We start from the raw sequence: 15,573 nt of genomic DNA on the forward strand, positions 1-15,573 counted from the left end.
TAATCCATCAATTGAAGAAGAAGAACCAATTGAAGATGAAGGTGTAGAAACTGAAAATCAACCACCAATTGAACCAGAAATTGAACCAACTGCATCTCCAACTCCGGAAATGAGGATAAGAAAGCAAGTTTTACAAACCCAATCTCCTATTTGCTGTTTTTCATCGATTAAATGACGGTTACAATGTTGGGTTCGGCTCAAAATTGAGTTGCGTTTTTAGCCGAACTGTTCTTCACAAAAGCTTCCTGTAAGTGTATATGAAATTTCATGAAATTTCAAGCCGAAACTAGTCACAGATAAAGATGCATAGGGGTTCGGCGTATTCGATAATCATAATATGTGCCGAACCTAGCACATTAACGAGGTTCGGCTATTACAATATTCTCAATATGTGCCGAACCAATAACAATATTTTAACCCAAAAAATAACAAATTGATGTTCGGCTCATACGATTTTCGAAATATAAGCCGAACCGGTAATTATTTTTTTTCCGAGCTATTCAGGATGTTGTTCGGCTTACTATGAAACTTTCATATAAGCCGAACTAGTGTCTAGAAAACAGTTCGGCACATGCAGTAAACAGATTCAGTAAGCCGAACCGTTCATCAATTGGTAGATTCGGCTCATAGATGTGAGCCGAACCTCAACCTGTTTCGCCGAACCATGATTCAAAAAACCTAACTTTTGATAATTGAGAGCTATAGAAGTGAGATTAAGTATAGGATATAAGTGTACCTGTGTATTAGAAGCATTGGGTTCCTCATCAATGTCTTCATCATCAGGATTTGGCTCATAAAAATCATCATCTTGAGTTTGTGTAAACAACTCATCCTCAAATTTTTCATCTAAACAACTCTTATAATTCTGAAAATTATTTTAATCACTAAATAAAATATTTAATCACTAATCAAGGTTATTAACACTAATACGTAAAGGGCATATTTGCCATTAAAAAAAATTTGGGTTAAGGGGTTATCTGATTTTGCTATTTCACAACCTTTTTTGTCTTCATTCAGTATGCCTTGGAAGATTCTGGTATGCCCAAAATTATAGTTCCTCAGAAATTAGAACGAGTCTCTCATTGAGCTTGCATGTACTTCTTGAAGAATTTCAGACCCATCTAACAAATTGCTGAAGAAAACAAATCAAGAATGTCCATGTGTTTCTTCTACTGCCTAGCAGACTTTGGTGAAAAGAACAACGAAAATGTTTGGTGTACCGCAGCTCATCACCGTGATGTGCACCAAAGTTTTGGTGTGAGAGAGAAAAAAGGTGGTGGGCCCATCATTAACCCCACCCTCTACAAATCTCCCAAGGGATTCCCTGAGAGCCGTTGGATCATTTTGATGTGCAGATCACGGTACATAACTGTTGTACGTGTATCATTGCTGAAAGAACAATGATTGCAAGTGTTTCCTTCATAGAAAGTACTTTTTAGTTTTTGCACGATTATACCAGCAATCGTAGAGGTAAGCACTTTCTATAGAGGACTAGTGGATAACCCGTGCCATGATGGCACGGCGAACTTTGCGAATAAAATCACAAAAGCTAATGAATTAGAAATCGAAACTTAATGTAAACTTCGATAAAAGGTTAATTTCATTAATGAAATTTATTCATGAAACCATTTTACTTTGTAATCCAAATTTTGTTTCCAAAACCAGTTTACACATAAACCATGATCAGGCTTGACGGGGACTTTTACACTTACATGAAAGATCTATAAGAAAAAAAATACTCACTGAGGTATCCAAGTCCCAACATTTTTTTGCAGGGCTCATTCATGACAATTTCTTGGTTGTTAAAGTGGCGAAGGCAACTGAATTTTTGTAGTGAAGTCTCTGCTGCCAATATTTCAGCTGAGAAGTTGTTACATATGCTCACAAATAGACAACCAACCTTTGATGATAATCTACTAATTTCTGTAAATAATGGCATCCCCTCTTTTTACGCAATTACACTTTTTATAGAAGTGCCAATATGATGTAGGACATCTACCTGTTTTCAATGTATCAACTGTCCCAGTTGATCCAATTGGTCTGTATCAACAATGATAGTTGATTCATTTGCGCTGTATCAACTGTCACAGTTGATCCATAGCATCTACTTTGGTTTACTTGTTTTTCAAGTCTAGAACTTCTTCTTTTAGAGTTTTCTTATTTCTTCTTTTTAGAGTTTTACTATTTTTAGGTTCTTGTTATGCCTATATAAACAGGCTTACTTCATTTTTTGTAAGACACATTATTATTATCATATCAATTAAAACAACTCTTTCAGAATTATTTATGTTTTCTCATCTCAAATCCCTATTATTCTTCCGTTTTCTCAACCTTTTATTCTCTTCTCAACACCAACAATATCTGAATTGATTTCTTCTTAAACGTAGTACACTAGTTGGTATCATTCGACAGTAGATTAGATTTTCATCTTTTCTAAAATCCTGCTTTTCGCTTTCGCAACCCTTTTATCAATAAAAATAAAATATTTACCTCTATGGCTGACAACGTTACGCAAGAAGCTTTTGATGCTGTTATTACCAAGCTTACAACTCTTATAACTACAAGTACTACTGCTAGTAATGTTGCTAGTGCTGGCATAGCTACAATTAATACAAATATTGGTACGGTTTCAGATAACCTAACAAAGCTAGAAAAAACTTGCTTTAATCAGTTTGAAAGTTCTGAAAAGAAGTTTGAAAATATTCATCTGATTCTAGACAAGTTTGTAACTACTCTTAAAATTAAGGATGAAGAAACTTTAAAGTTACTGGATGAAGCTAAGAAACCATCATCATCAAAGAAGAATCTGTTTGTTCACAATGATGATATTCCTGGTGAAATTATGCAACAGATAAAAAGAAACCTACAACATGAAGGGTTTATTGGTTTTACCCCCAAAATAAGTTTTATTCCTCCTATTCATGACAGTGAGAATGACGATATTCAGGAAGAGCGCCAAGAACGAATTTGGATTGATGAAAAAAGGCTTAATTCTTCACAAAATCCTTATAGTTCTTTACCTAAATACAAGTTGAAAGCTGATATTCCAAGTTTTAATGGTAGTTTCAGAATTGAAGAACTTTTAGATTGGTTTTATGAGGTTGAGGCTTTCTTTCAGTTCATGGAGATTCCAGATGATTCTAAAGTTAGACTTGTTGCATATAAGCTTAAAGGAGGTGCTGCTGCTTGGTGGGAAAAACTATGCGAGGATAGACTTCTTTCTTCAAGACCTCCTATTCGTACTTGGGATAGAATGCGCAAGTTATTGTGAGCTAAATTCCTTCCTCAAGATTACAAACCACAATTGTTTGTTAAAATTCAAAACTGCAAACAGGGAGCACGACTAGTCGAAAAATATGTAGCATAATTCTATAATCTTATTTCTCGTAATCAGCTGAATGAGTCGGAAGAACAATTGGTAGAAAGATTTATTGAAGGTTTGATTATTCTAATTCAACAGGGAATGGTTCAATCATTTTTCACAATGGTTGAAGCTATACAACAAGATATTAAGGTGGAAAGGTGTTTCCTTAGTACTTCCAAACAAGCAACTCCTCGAAAACCTCGTTATCAGCATTACTATAGACCTTCCAAACCATATAATTCATATTATGATAATCAAGTTGAACAAGGATCAACACTCATTGTTGACCCACCCGATTTCAACTCTAATTCAAATTATCCCCAACACCAACAGCCTATGAGTTTTTCTTTTGCTCAACCAACTCCAACAACTTCACCTATATTACCATCCCCTGTTGCAACTCAATCCCTTCAACAACAACAACAACAACAACAAGCTAAACCAATAAGTGCCAGATTCTCTAATAAAATGCAACAACAGTTTCCACCTCTAAATAAAGCTCCTAACATTTATTCAAAATTTCATGGAGATAAATGCAATAAATGTAACCAACCTCGTCATTCTTCAGCTGACTGTCGGTGCTTTAATGGTTTCATTGGAGATAATCAAGTACATATTGAATCAAAAGATATTGGAGTTTTTGATAATGATGAAGAAGGTGAAGAAGTTGAAAATATTGAATTACATGAGACTTATGGTGATCACTTTGTTGGAACGATTCGACCACTCATGCTTACTGAACCATGTTATTCTCAAAGACATAATATTTTCAAAATCAAGTGCTTTATTGGTGGTAAAGTCTGTGACATGATCATTGACAGTGGCAGTGTAGACAATTACATTGCATCTGTTGTTGTGGAGAAAATGGGATTACCAACTACACCACATCATACTCCTTATTCCGTACGGTGAATAGTTCCTCTACACAACGAATTACTCATCAGTGTGTTATTAAGTTTTCTTTTGTTGGATATGAAGAATCTGTGCTATGTGATGTTATCGATATGACTGCCACACATCTCCTACTTGGAAGACCATGGAAGTATGACGTTAGAGAAGTTCATAACTGTTTTGAGAATACTTATACTTTTTACAAAGATGGTAAAAGAGTGACTCTGTTTCCTTCCAAATCTTCTTCAGTGATTAAAGAATGTAGTGATTGCAAGACTACTGCTTTAGTGGATACTATCTACCGCTCTTTAAATTCACCTCACACTTTGAGTTCTCAGAAGACACCAAACCTATGGTAACAATTCCTACTCAGGTACAACCTTTATTATCTAAATATAATGCATTATTTCCTGAACAATTACCTGTGAGTTTACTACCTTTTAGAGATGTTCATCATTGCATTGATCTTATACATGGAGCTTCTTTACCTAATAAAGCTCATTATAGGTTAAGTCCAACTGAACATGAAATATTACAGGGTCAAGTTAATGACTTATTGACTAAGGGGTTAATTAGACCTAGTAATAGCCCTTGTGCTTGTCCTGCTTTTCTGGTGCCTAAAAAGGATAATGGGTGGAGAATGTGTATAGATTGCAGAGCTTTGAACCGTATAACCATTCCTTATAGGTTTCCCATTCCTTGTTTTGAGGATATGATTGATCTTTTAGCAGGTTTTATTATTTACACTAAACTTGACCTTCACAGTAGTTATCATCAGATTAAGATAAGAGAAGGAGATGAATGGAAGACTGCGTTCAAAACAAGAGAGGGTTTATATTGAAAAGGCGAGGGTACCGAAATATACCTCAAGCTAAAACTTTTTCTACCTATAAGTCCTTTCTCCGAAAGTGATTGTCTATGGACTGAGTCGAGACAGTACAACTAATCGGTTCACACTTCGTGTGATCGTCTATGGATACGAGATCGAGATAATACAACAATGAAGTATGTTACTTGATAAAAAGGTTTGGACTTAACCAAACACAATAGGATTCACTTATCAAGTAAATAGGAATTAACGTTTGTGTAATTTACTTTAATTATAATAAAACAATTATAATGCGGAAATATAAAGTAAATGACACATCAAGATTTTGTTAATGAGGAAACCACAAATGCAGAAAAACCCCGGAACCTTGTCCAGAATTGAATACTCTCAGGATTAAGCCGCTACACAAAATTATACCAACTTCGTATAGTTGATACCAAGCAATTAAACCTATAGTTCACCTAGTTCCGTCTGTATTCCCATGCCTCCAACTTATATATAAGTCACGTACTTGGATCAATTCCTTTGGTTCGTATTCCAAACAGTAAAGGAACAACAAATCTGTTTGGTATCAACTCTCTTCAACCAAGTGATATGAGTTGGACAAAGGCTCTTCTGTTTATCTTAACATAAACTCCTTCATCAGGTCCTTAGATCTATCTTATGTTCAATTACCGAAGTAATCGTTTAATATTAAGCCAACAACACTCTTAATCCAAAGAATTATGTAGATGCCGATCTACTCAATTAATCAATCCAATCTACCACAAGGATAAACCGATTATTAATTAGATCGTCTTTAGAACTAACAACCGTCTAAAGATCCCTGTCGAAACTCTGAACTTGTTTGAGTGAATCTTATATTAGAATAGAAGATTCTGAAGCATAAACAAACTAGGTGCAATCAGATTTCAACCACCGTTAGTCTATCAAATCAATGCAAACAAAAGATAAACCGCAATTATCTAGTTTCCCACCAACGGTACACGCTAGAGATTCTCAATCCCAAAGAAGACTTTAAACTGAGCGGTCATAAGAGATTTCGCCTAATTAGGTTACTCTCCTCTCCGAATAGGCGGCTACACCAGTACAACAACAAAATAGGAAGTTTGTTGTTACGAAGGATTAGTTTGTTAGAAAGGAAAACTTCAAGTATTTATAGACAAGGAAGTTTGGACACCAAGGAATTTCGAAAACCGAAAATATTCTCAAGATATTCATTAAAGCACAAATTCGGTTTCCATAATTCCTGGAAATGCTCTGTCCAAAAATAATGATCGAAATCTCTCGGAAAATCTAATTAGAAAATGCACATTACCAATTCTTGTATTTCCTTACAAAATGAAATTAATAACCTTAATTAAAAGATTCTTAACTTACTTAAGTTTCGTTCCTGGAATTTTCTTCCTTTAGCTTTTAAGGAATAACTTTGAACAATTAAAGAAATAAACATTCACAACACGTGTTCAAAGTATGTCGACATCCTTACTTTGTAAGTTCTCTTTTACACTTACAACCTTGAAACCGATTTTCCACACTTCCAAAGAAGTTTAGAATTGGTTCATCTGACTTTCAAGAACTATGTGATTGATCAAACAAACATTCAATCACAATAATGGGTTTATCGGTTCTACCAAAACAAGTTTCGGTTCTACCTCCATGTGAGTATTGTGCATAGTCACACTAGATTTCTAAAATTCGATTTACTAGGTACTAGGATCTATTCCCCACATATATATGGTATCTAACTTATATGTGTTGCACATGTCCATAGGATCGGTTCCCCTTTGCCTAAAAACGTGTTGCACATGTTCATAGGATCGGTTACCCTTTCTGCTATAAACCTTGCTGCACCCCATACAAGGATCGGTTCCTCTTTCCCAAATTTGGTCAGACAAAACACAAACCCGATCATACCATCTCAGGTGATTACTTAAGATCGGTTTCACTAATAAAAGTCATACCAATACATAAGTCAGGCCTTTGTGAATAGTTCTACCAAGAACACAAACAAGTTGTGAGTGGTTATACTCAATCACACATATTCGTTGTTCATAAGATAGGCAATGAATAACAAAACCAACAACACCTGACAATTTCCTTTTCGGTTCACAAACAAGTTTATGAACTTACTTCCTTAGAACACATGTAAAAAATTGTTCCCTAGGATGAAATCCTCACCTCATACCCATACATAATCACAATAGCATTCAAATGATTATGGCGATGTCTTATTGTTGATGGTGGATTTTTGTTCAGGGCTAAAATTGTAAAACCAGTATTTAATGCGTCGTCACCCTGCAATAGGTAAAGCCGTTTAAGAAGCGATGAGTGCAAAAACTTCTTAGATTTGATTGAAGCAATTCAATATAAATATATACATGAAACTCACTCAGAATGGTGCGTGCAACAGCAATCTCAGATATTCTGTGAAATTCTATGTTTTGTTAGCATTATCAATTAATGCATGATTCGCCTACTATATTCCGTGCTATGTTCTCAGCCGAACTCTCATCATTGACATGACATGACGATTAAGTGTTCACTGTCAGCAGAGTAGCATGCATCTCCCGAAGTGCCAATATTGAGATCTGCATGAAATACCCACACAGGCTACATCATTCTCTAACAAAGAGAATCTCGTATCGACGCACTTTTGATTAAGGATAGATCGATCGAACATGTTTAATTTTCCTAAGGGAAATCTAGACTGTCCATGTCAGTCTCAGAAACGATCAAGGCCACACAATTTGGCCGCGCAATTTAACAAGCATAGCCAAACCCTAGCAGGAATGGGAAACCATCATGATGATCGTCGGTGGGCCCACTAATGCCCTGACCGATAAAACCTCACATATACACCTCCCAGCGCTGTCAAACACCAACCCTAAGCAGGGTGGTCACACTGATTGGAAGGAGCTCGATCGATCCGGGTTGTCCAAAACAGTCTTAAACATATCACAACCGTCCAACTTTGCGAACTTGGTTGGACGACTTAGATTTCTCCACAAGTGATTAGGGAAGTGCTAGCACGCACACCGACGATCCCACTTTCCCCTCAATCAATCGGTTTTCTCACGGCAAGGCCATAGGGCAATGAAACACTTTCCAAACTATGACAGGCGTGAGTCTTCTAGACCCTAATTTTGGGTCGCGGAAGTACACTAGCGTCTTAAATCGATCATGACCATCCAACTTAGACAGCCTATTTGGATGGCTTAGATCGCGTTTTGGACCTCATGAAGGTGCACACAAGTTCACCACCGGCCCAACTCCATCCATGTTCGACCGACTTGCCTGAGGGAGGTCAATAGAGCATATAGTTTCTCGGTCGAACTAGAGTGGCCGCAGCTGTTCAAAACCCTAATTGGGGTTTACGGCAACATGCTTCTGTCGTAAATTGATCACGACCATCCATATTCACCAGCCTAAACGGATGCTATAGATATTGATTTAAACGGTCCCAAGAGTGAAATTGTGATCACCATTGACCCACCTTTACATGTGACCGGCTGGCCTATGCAAACCAGGGCTCAATACCTCGAAATTTGCGCCCAAAAGGTGGTATGTCACACGGCCTTCAAACCCTAATTTGCACTTTGCGGCAATATATTTCTGTCGCAAATTAATCATGACCACTCATCTTCGCCGGTCGAATTGAGTGGCTTAGATCTAATTTTTGATGGACCAAGAGATGTAAGCATGCACGTCGGCAGCTCGTCTCTATGCATGCCTGATCGGTCCGTGTGAATCAGCACCCAGTGCTTGGATTCGATTGGCCAAAGTAGGGACGGCCGCACGGTCCCTAAACCCTAAATTTCATCAACGGAAATGCGCAACTGTCGTAAATCATCTTGTCCATCCAGCTTTGCATGCATAATGTATATTTATTTCCAGCAAACCTGCAAAGCAGCATGACAATAACCAGCCGCCTCTCTTTCACATGGAGTGATCGACCAAGTGATGGCTTGTTTACACAACCCTCAAACGATCGCCCAAAGGTAGTCTGGCATGCTGCCATTTTAAGACGCTCAATCCGCAACTTATCCAATCAAGCTTTAAAACAACGATGCTTCATGCATATCGATTGTTTTGAGTTGCTTGCTTAAAAGCGATGCATTACATGCATCGAGAACGTATGATATTTTATGAATATCAATTCCATAAATAACTTAATTATTCAACCTAATAGCACCGTATGTTATTTTTTGCGGAAAGTCCCTCGACTTGACCCACTCATTCGAGACATCAAACATGTCACAAACTGGGGGATACTTACTGGGGTATTGGTCTGGAAGTTTACAACGTGCGGCGTGCAACGGTGATACGTGTCAGGAACATATGGACGGTTAACGGTGATGAGGGAAGTGTGCAAAGGAGTGATCGTGTGAAAATCACCATCCCTTCACGACCCCACTACTCCATTACTTAACTTTCTCCACTTACTACGAGATGATGATTGCGCTCAAATGACTTGTATAAATAGGTTCTTCGACCTATTTTCAAACAAGACAAAAAACCAAGTTGTTGTTAACAACATATCCAGAAAACACCCAGAACTAATAGCTTATATTATGCAAGACAGTTCAACATTCTGATACAAGTCATAAATATCCAATACCTTCACAATCTCAACACCTTCTTCGCTTCCCTCCCTAAGATTAACCCCATCTCCTTCACTTTGTGACCGAAGCAAGTCTGGAATGGCCATTTCTTGGTTTAGGCCAGAATTATACAGATTGATCTCTTGAATCTAAAGTACTCCCGTGCAGTGCATTTTTTTTAGGGTTTAGACTCGTTTCTCATCCACGCACACCCAAATTTACCAAAACAAGCAGAAACAGTTTTCACCCATAAACAACTGGCGACCACAGTGGAAGATTATCTCTCGGTTGTGAAGTCAATTTCTTCAATACCCAATTTCATTTTGATGATTCAAAATGGTTGGTCTTAGGACTATCCCAACAACTTCAAATCCCGGTCGAAGTTCTTCCAATGAAGAGCCCCCTTTTCCCAACGGTGTATCTAATGGTGTAACCGACGAAAGAATCCCAACATTGATCGAGTTAGCACGGGTGCAGGAGATTCACACGAAGAACATGGATCTAATCAAGGAAACAATAAGCAACATACTCGATCTCCTCGTCAAGATGACATCGGATATGAGCGGTTCTCCTGTCGCAAATATTTATACACTGGGGACTGATTCTCGTAACGATCCTCCTCAAATCAATAGTTTCACTATGAACCAGAGGCTGGTGGACCAGGAAGTAGCTTCTATAGTGGAAAGTTTGTGTGAACTTTTACACCTCTCGAAGAATCAGCGGGCGGAGACGTTTGCTGCAATCAACCAGATAGCCCTAGACGTGCATTTAACCCCTTTGCGTCCGGAAGCCTCGAAAACATCAGAGATGTATGTGAATAATGTCACATTTACAGAAGATGACATGATGGTGGAAGAAGGTCACAACCGGGCCCTACACACTACTGCACGCATCAAGGATTCAAAATTCAAAAGGGACCTCACCGACGCGGGAGCATATTCGAATGTGATAACTCTAAAGACTCTCAGTACGGCCAAGGTTCGCCCAAACAAGATCGTGCGACAGCCTACCATGATGACATACTTTTAAGGAAACCAAACCAACACGTACGGGTATGTCAATTTGAATTTATCTGTAGGGCCTGTCCAGTCAAAGGTGAGATTCGAAGTCATAGAAAAGGTGCCGGACTACCATATGATACTTTGGAGACCATGGCTTCACGAAAATAGGATTGTCCCCTCGACATATCACCAATGCTTGAAGACTATGATGAATAAAGAAGTTGTCTATATTCCTGCATCATTGTCTCCGTACGCACCGATATGCGGAGCGGAATTGTTTGAACCAAAGGAAACTCTACGGGACGAATCAGAAAATTTTTATTACACCCCACTCCCCACGTGGGCGTCAATCCAGGAAGAGGACCGACTCGCATCATCAAGGGCTAAGTATCATGATACATCTCCGCTGACAAGGCGTATCAGTTCTTCTTCATCATGTGAAGGCGCGACCCATGCTCACACTAAGAGAGAGCGAACTTTTGTGGAGGGCCGTGATCAGAAAGGGAAAGCCGTGTACCGGCGTCGTTGTTAGCAATTAACAGGGGAGACTGTCACCCAGTCTCTCCGTCCAACGGAATGCCACAACAACGATGAGCCGCAAGAAGAAGTGCTAGATGCTCCACGACAGCTACAAGATGGCACCAACTCCACAACTGATGAACTCGAAATCGTTAACATGGGGAATGAGGAATCTCCTAGACCTATCTCTATCAGTTCAAATTTATGTACAGACGAGCGCACGAAGCTCGTAGACCTTCTCAAAGAGTACCAGGACATATTCGCTTGGACGCAGGAAGAAATGCCCGGTATAGATGAAAAATCGGTCACCCATCATCTACATGTCATAACTAGATCCAAGCCGATTAAACAATCTCCGAGGCAATTAAGACACGAGGTAGAGGAGCAAATTAAGACTGAGATTCAGAAGTTGCTGGCTGCTGGCTTCATTAAACCCATTCATCATCCAACCTGGTTGTCTAATGTGGTTCTGGTGAAAAAGAAAAACGGTAAAATCAGGTGTTGTGTGGATTTCAGAGACTTGAACAAATTCTGCCCCAAAGATGATTTTTCCCTTCCTAACATCGACATGTTAGTAGATGCCACCAGCGGACACGGCATGTTCTCCTTCATGGATGGATATAGCGGCTACAATCAAATAAGGATGTATGAGCATGACGCAAGTAAGATAGCTTTTCGAACTCCTCTCGGAAATTTTTATTATATTGTAATGCCATTTGGTTTAAAGAATGTTGGTGCAACGTATCAACGCACCATGACGGCAATCTTCCACGAAATGATGCATAAGCAAGTCGAAGACTATGTGGATGATATAGTAGTCAAATCAAAAGCCCGAGCGGCCCGCACAGGAGTTCTACGACAGGTGTTCGAGAGGTGCCGCGAATACAAATTGAAGATGAATCCTTTGAAATGCGCTTTTGGCGTTTCTTCAGGCAAATTTCTTGGATTCCAGGTGAGTGTCGAGGGAATCAAAATAGATCCATCCAAGACCCAAGCCATCCTCATGATGCCACCTCCACGAAATGTGAAGGATCTCCAAAGATTCATGGGCAAGGTGAACTATATTCGACGTTGTATACCTGGTTTAGCCCAGCTTGTTGCTTCATTCACCCCCTTGCTGAAAAAGGGAGCAAGTTTCGTCTGGACCGCAATACAACATGAGGCGTTTCGGAAGATTCAACAAATATTGTCGTCTCCAACCGTCATGAAATTTCCCACACAGGGGAGACCGCTGTGCCTCTACACTGCTTTTAGTGATACCGTCATCGAAGCTCTGCTCGCTCAAGAGGATGATGAACGAATTGAACATCCTATATACTATTTCAGTCAAATTTTGAGAGATGCTGAACTCAGATATCCCAAAGCAGAAAAGGCATGCTTAGCCCTAATCCATTCCATTCAGAAGTTCAGACATTACCTGTTATCCAACAAGGTGGTGCTTATCTCTAAATTTGATCATGTGAAGTTTTTACTTTCAAAACCGGCCTTGATGGGAAGGTCGGCCAAATGGCTCCTCCAAATGTCAGAGTTGGATATAACGTGCATATCACCAAGATCTATTAAAGGACAAGCAGTCGCAGATTTACTAGCAGCTTTCCCGGGGGAGGGCACCACTGCACTACACGAAGATCTTCCCGGAGAAATTCCAGAGATCTTTGTTGTCGAAGAAGAAGCGTGGCTATTGTATTTTTTTGATGGCTCCGCCACCCCTATCAATAATACCGGAGGGGAGGGTGTAGTTCTAGTATCTCCAATCGGTGAAGTCTTCTCGCATTCCTTCAAGCTGGATTTTCAGTGCACTAACAATTCAGCAGAATATGAAGACTTCCGCATAGGGCTATCATTATCCAAGCAGGCAGGGGCCACACGCCTGGAAATAAGAGGTGACTCTAAGTTACTGGTTAATCAAATGAATGGAGTATACGCGCTGAAGGAAGTAACACTGGCCCCGTACAAATCTGAGGCGCAAAGGTTGCTAAATTACCTTGCTAACACAACCATAACTCATGTTGCCGCAATAACAATAGACACGCCGATTGTTTAGCCACGCTAGCATCCAAGTGGCAGTTCGAGGGCTTAGAAGAAACCTTGACGGTGAAAAGGAGAACATTATAATCAACATGGCTTTCGCAATGCAAGGACACTGAAACCTGTGATTGGCGAACTCCGATCGCTCAGGAGTTTAACAACTCGCTTTCTCAAGGAAAGGTCAGTCTAAAAACCCTGCATAATTTCTTCATGCTTCATGGTATGTTATATCATCGAAACCCGGATGGATCCCTATCAAGATGTCTCGGAGATGAAGAATCACAGCTACAACTTAACCGCGTCCATGGCGAAATTTGCGGGTAAATATTGGTGGTAACGCTCTATCATCGTCTTGAACGCCTTGGCTATTACTGGCCGGAAATGGAAATTCAATCTCGGTTACTCCAAAATTCTTGCTCTAATTGTCAAGCACCGCCACATCAATTGGAGGTTTTCAACATAAGTCATGCTGGGGACTGAAGAGAACCGTATATTAGCTATCATCGCGACGGAATGACTCCTTCCAACCAAAAGGATGTCGTCAAGATGAAACAAAAGGTGAAGGGATTTGTATTTCACGAAGGGATCCTGTACCGTAAAATATTTGGAGGTGATCTGTCACGGTGCCTGGCTGAGGTCGAGATTCCAATTATGTTGAAAGAAATGCATGAAGGGAAACATCAAGGGAAGAAGAAACTGTTTCTCCAGATACACGAGAAATACTATTAGCCGACCATGGAGGATGATGCAGCTGCATTTGTTCAAAGTTTCCACAAATGTCAAATTCACGGAAACCTGATTCATGCACCTTGTACTCCTTTACACTCGATAAGTAGTTCGTGGCCGTTTTATAGATGGGGACTTGACATCATTGGAAAGATCAATCCACCGTCATCGAAGCAGCATGAGTATATCATAACCGCAACATAATATTTCACCAAGTGGGTTTAAGCAATTCCTCTACGAGGGACTACAGGAGCGACGATTGCGTCTTTCATTAAAGAGTACATCATTTGTCGGTTTGGCATGCCTAAACATATTATTACCGATAACGGCACTCCATTCGCCACAAATAAGTACGAGAGTTGCTTGAGGAATATAGAATTAAGAAAGTCTTTTCCACCATTTATTACCCCCAAGGGAACGGACAAGCTGAGAGCACCAACAAAACATTAATTCGGATTCTCAGTGGAACAGTGCATGACAATCCCAGAGAATGGCACGAACAACTACCGATGGAACTATGGGCGTATCAGACAGCACTTAGAAGCTCTATTGGATTTTCTCCCTATTCACTTGTTTAAGGCGCGGACGCGATCCTCCCAGCAGAAATCAAGATCCCGTCAGCCAGGACTGCAGCAGCAAGTGGGGTCCAGTGGAACGAAGCTGAAGCATCGAATTCCAGAATCGCCGAGTTAGACACTCTGGACTCCAGAAGAGGTAAAGCAGAGAAGCGTACTCAGGCATACAGAAACAGGATCTCCAGAGCATACGACAAAACTGTAAAGCCACGTGTTTTTAAAATAGGGGATTTGGTTTTAAAGACGGCCAAACACATTCAACAGGACATGTCTGCACCAAAGTTCTCTCCAAAATGGGAAGGTCCCTATGTGATCAACAAGGCTTACAACACCGGCTAATACAAGATTATTATGGTGGATGGAGGGAAGCTGGAAGCATTCATTAATGGAAAATAGCTCAAGTCATACCATACTTGATCATTGTCCCGCCGTCCGCTGTCTCATGACACGGAAATACATGCATTTTTCATTCATTACACGAATTATCAATTTATTCAAAATACATTAATGTAAAACTCCCTTCACTTACCAAAAACCGATGCAATTCATTTCTCAAGAACGATGTTCAAGACCAAAAAAAAAGAGACGAGCAAGCGCCATTAGCAATAAAATAGTGCGGCTCAGAAGATACCGTCCAACAGGTTATAGTCCCTTGAGAGAATCATCTTCAGCCTAGCTTGGTACCTCTCTGTCATACTCTTCAAGTTTTGAACTGCCTGCTCCACCCTCTCTGATTCTGCAGTCAGATCTTTCTCCTTCTCCAGGATAGCTTTCGCAGCAGGAACTACATTCACGAGGATACCAGCTCGATCAACTTTGATGATGTTAAGGTGCTTCCGCAACCAACTCACATTGAACTCCATGGATTCGCATGTAGACACCATATTTTCCCACTTTTCGATGTTTGATTCAGCAACGTTTCGAATAGAGATACTCTACATCTCAGCAATCATGAGAAGGAGGCAGTTTACTGTGGTAACCAAAGCAGTTGAGCAATGTCAAACTACATTCCTGGTTGCGATGTGGCCATACTTTT

Source organism: Papaver somniferum, chromosome 11 (assembly GCF_003573695.1).
Source record: "Papaver somniferum cultivar HN1 chromosome 11, ASM357369v1, whole genome shotgun sequence".
Taxonomy (NCBI): domain Eukaryota; kingdom Viridiplantae; phylum Streptophyta; class Magnoliopsida; order Ranunculales; family Papaveraceae; genus Papaver; species Papaver somniferum.